A 4,554-nucleotide genomic window follows, 5' to 3' on the forward strand; every position below is an offset into this window, starting at 1 on the left:
TCTTGACAACTTCTAAGATGGTGGGATTCAATCTTCTTTGAGGTTGACAGACAGGCTTTGCTCCCTCTTCTAGGAATATTCTGTGCTCACAAACCTGAGGGTTGATGCCTACTATATCCGCTAGGCTCCATCCAATCGCTTTCTTATGTTTTCTCAGTACACTGAGTAGCTGTTCTTCTTATTGGGAAGTGAGCTCCCTCGCAATGATAACTGGAAACTTCTGCTTGTCCTCAAGGTAAGCATACTTGAGGTGTGGAGGGAGGGGCTTTAATTCTAATTTCTGCTCATAGCCAGGCTCTGGATTATCTGGAGCTGGTGATAATGGTGAAGTGCTCTCATTGTCCTCTGAAAATGTCCCCACACTTGGACCTTGCCCTATGTACTTCTCTTCTAATTCCTCCTGGTGAACTTCAGCCACGGTTTCATCTATGATGTCACACTGGGAGATAGAATGATCTTCCGGAGGGTACTTCATAGCTTCATTTAAACTAAATTTCACTATTCTGCCATCTATTTCAAAAGAATAAGTTCCTGAAAATGCATCCAGCTTGAACTTTGAAGTCTTCAGGAATGGTCTTCCAAGCAAGATTGATGATGGCCTTCCTGAGCCATTAGAAGGCATTTCTAGGATATAGAAGTCAATGGGAAATTTGAACCCCTTAATGCTCATTAATACATCTTCAGCAATTCCAACCACTGTAATAATACTTTTATCTGCTAACACAAAACGAGCTGCCGACCTTTTTAAGGGAGGGAGCCTCAAAGTATCATATATAGACAAGGGCATTATACTAACACACGCTCCTAAATCACACATGCAGTCAGAAAATATCACACCTCCAATAGTACAGTTAACCATACATGGACCTGGATCACTACACTTTTCAGGTATACCTCCCATTAAAGCAGATATAGGACTACCTAAAGGAATAGTTTCTAATTCATTAATTTTGTCTTTATGTATACATAAATATTTTAGAAACTTTGCGTATTTAGGTACTTGCTGAATAACATCAAAAAGGGGAACAGTTACCTCAACCTTTTTGAATATTTCTACCATTTTGGGATCAAGTTCCATCTGCTTCCTGGGCTTCCTTGCAATTTGTGGAAATGGAATAGGAAGGGCATTTTCTGTAGCGTCTGCATCCTTTGGTGCTTCTTTCTGTGGTTGAGCTTCTTCTTCTTCAACCATGTCTTGTACGTCCTCTTCCTCTTCAGCATCTTCTACCTCCACCACCTCTTTAGCTGGGGCATGTTTTGGTGGGCTTGGCTCCTCCTGATTCCTCTCTTGCAGTGTGGTTCTGGACCTTAGGGTGATAGCATTGATGCCACCCTTTGGATTGGGTGAGGGTTGAGAAGGAATTCTACTGGAGCTTGCATGTTGAATGTTTGAAGTATTGGATGATCTCATCTGAGAGATGAGAGCTTGTATAGCGGATGTTAGACCGTTAAGTGAACTTTCCATGTTCTTTTGTCCTTGCGCAAGGGATTTAAGCATCTCGTCATTCGGAGAGGAATTAGAATAAGTGGTCTGTGGAACTTGTTGTTGGTTGTGCTGTTGTCCTTGGAATTGCCTCAGGTGAGGTGCTCTGTAAGGTTGGTTCTGGTTCTGCTGCCTATTGTTGTTATTATTTCATCTTTGATTTCCTTGATTGTCTCTGCCTCCTCTGTTATTGTTGTCTCTCTAGCCATGGTGGGAATTATCTTACTAACTCTGGTTATAGTTCCCACTTTGGTTGTAGCTGCCTCCTTGTTGATTGTATCCTTAATTCGGGCGGTCATAAAAGTTATGAGTGGCTGCTACAGTATTGTCTTCCTGTTGGAGCTGCGGATATTCATCAGTATAATGACTATAATCAGCACAGATTCTGCACAATCTCTGTGGAACTAACTGTTGGCTTTGCTGTGGTGGAGAAGGCTGAGCTTGTTGAGCTTGTTGTTGACTCAACTGCATCTGCTTCAGTAAGTTGGTCATTTCACATATACTCTGAGTCAAAGCAGTAGTCTCCCTGCTAGAAGATACCTCTGCAACAGCTTTTGACTGGCTTTGTTTCTGCCTATGATTCCGAGTAGATTCAGCTAAGTCGCTGATCAATTGCCATGCCTTATCAGTGGTCTTGTACTTTTTCATAGACCCATTGCTAGCACTTTCCAATGTGGTTTTATCTTGAGGCCTCATGCCCTGTGTGACGTAGCCGAGAAACACTATCTTGTCAATCATATGGTTGGGGCACGCTTCCAGAATATTGTTGAAGCGCTCCCAGTATTCGTAGAGAGTCTCGGATTCATCCTAAACAATCATGGAAATGTCTTTCCTCAGTTTATCAATAACTTCAGCTGGAAAGAATTTTTCCAAAAATTCCCTTCTGAGCGTATTCCAGTTGGAAACAGTTCCTCCGGGTTGAGTGTAGTACCACTCTCTCGCCTTTTCCTCAAGAGAGAATGGGAAGGCTTTTAACAAAATAGAAGTTTCATCTGCACCATCACGTCTGACAGTAGAACAGGCTGCCTGGAAATCCCTAAGGTGCTTGATAGGCTCTTGAGCAGGTAAGCCATGAAACTTGGGCATCAAGTTGAGTAGTGCAGTCTTTAATTCAAAATCTACAGCCACCGCTGGGTGATGCGCTTGATACGGTTGCAGTGTAAAATCAGGGGCTCCATCTTCCTGGATAGTAACTCTCCTAGGTGCTGCCATGTCACCTACACGTAAATCAACCGAATCAGTAGAAAGGGAGCTTGTTTCTTTCTTAAGTGACGTTTCAGATTCGTCCTCGGAGAGGACTAACCGACGCCGAGTGATAAACCACTATTTTATGGTTTATCTTGTGCTTAATTGAGTAGTTTTTATCAACTCTTTACCCACTTATTCATACTATTCGCATGTTTTACGTTTTCCTTCCTAATTTTGTGCTATGATTGAAAACATGCTTCTTTAGCCTTTAAATTACTAACTTTAATCCTCTCTTATTATCATTCGATGCCGTGATATGTGTGTTAAGTGATTTCGGAGATTACAGGGCAGGAATGGCTCAGAGGATGGAAAGGAAGCATGCAAAAGTGGAAGAAATACAAGAAGTTGAAGAAATTGCTAAGCTGTCCAGCCTGACCTCTTCGCATTCAAACAGTCATAAATTGAGCTACAGAGATCCAAATGATGCGGTTCCAGTTGCGTTGGAAAGCTAACTTCTGGGGCTTCGATTTGATATATAATATGCCATAGTTTTCCTGACGCTAGGTGACGCGAATGTGCGCTCCACGCAGACACATCGCAGTGACAAAAATCAGCGTGGCAGATTTCTTCTCCAACGATTTCTGGGCTATTTTCGACCCAGTTTTCGGCCCAGAAAATACAAATTAGAGGCTATAAAGTGGGGGAATCTATTCATTCATAATTATCAGCTCATAATTCATAATTTTTAGTTTTAGATGTAGTTTTTAGAGAGAGAGGTTCTCTCCTCTCTCTTAGGATTTAGGATTAGGATTCCTCTTAAAGAAATTAGGATTTCAATTTTATTATTTCAACTTAATATTTCAACTCCTTCTCAGGTTCAATGTTCCTTTAATCTATGTTTCCCTTTTACTTCTATATACTCTAATACTTTTATTTGTATTTGACTTATGTTGCCCAATTGGCTTATGAACCCTTCATGTTAGGATTTTCTTAATTAATAATTTGAGGTATTTCAGATTTATAATTCTTATTTAGCCTTTTTTTATATTCTTGGCTTTAATTGATTAACTGGAAGCTCTTGAGTTATCAAACTTATCGTGATTGATTGTTATGTCCGCTAATTGAATTGAATTCCACTAACTCTAGTCTTTCCTTAGGAGTTGGCTAGGACTTGGGAATCTAACTAATTAGTCCACTTGACTTTCCCTTGCTTTTGTAAAGGTTAATTAAGTGGGATTAACTTCAATTCTCATAAGAATAACTAGGATAGGACTTCCGAATTTTCATACCTTGCCAAGAGTTTATTTTATAGTTATTTATTTATTTTACTTGTCATTTAAATTACTTGTTCCTTACTTTCAAAACTCCCAATTTACAAAACTCATAACCAATAATAAGAACATACCTCCCTGCAATTCCTTGGAAGATGACCCGAGGTTTAAATACTTCGGTTATCAATTTTAAAGGGGTTTGTTACTTGTGACAACCAAAACGTTTGTAAGAAAGGGTGATTGCTTGGTTTAGAAACTATACTTGCAACGGGAATTTATTCTGAATTCTAAACTGTCAATCTTCCGTTCTTCACCGAGCTTGCCTTATACGTGAAATAGTTCTTTCAATCTCAGGATCAAATACTGGCAAGCTTGGATCGAGAAGTGAACGCGTCATTCAATGAAAAAAACATGCAGCTCGTGGTAGCAAAATAAAATAAAATACAAATAAATAAATTCCAATCAATAACTTAGCACTCTATTGCAACTCCCCGGCAACGGCGCCAAAAATTGACGTGGTGGAAATTGGCGGATTAAGAAATTAATATAAGAAATACGTTGCAAGTACAGTTCTTAACCAACAAAAATCCGCTTATCAATTTAGAAGGGTTG

This window comes from Arachis hypogaea, chromosome 11 (assembly GCF_003086295.3).
Source record: "Arachis hypogaea cultivar Tifrunner chromosome 11, arahy.Tifrunner.gnm2.J5K5, whole genome shotgun sequence".
NCBI lineage: Eukaryota > Viridiplantae > Streptophyta > Magnoliopsida > Fabales > Fabaceae > Arachis > Arachis hypogaea.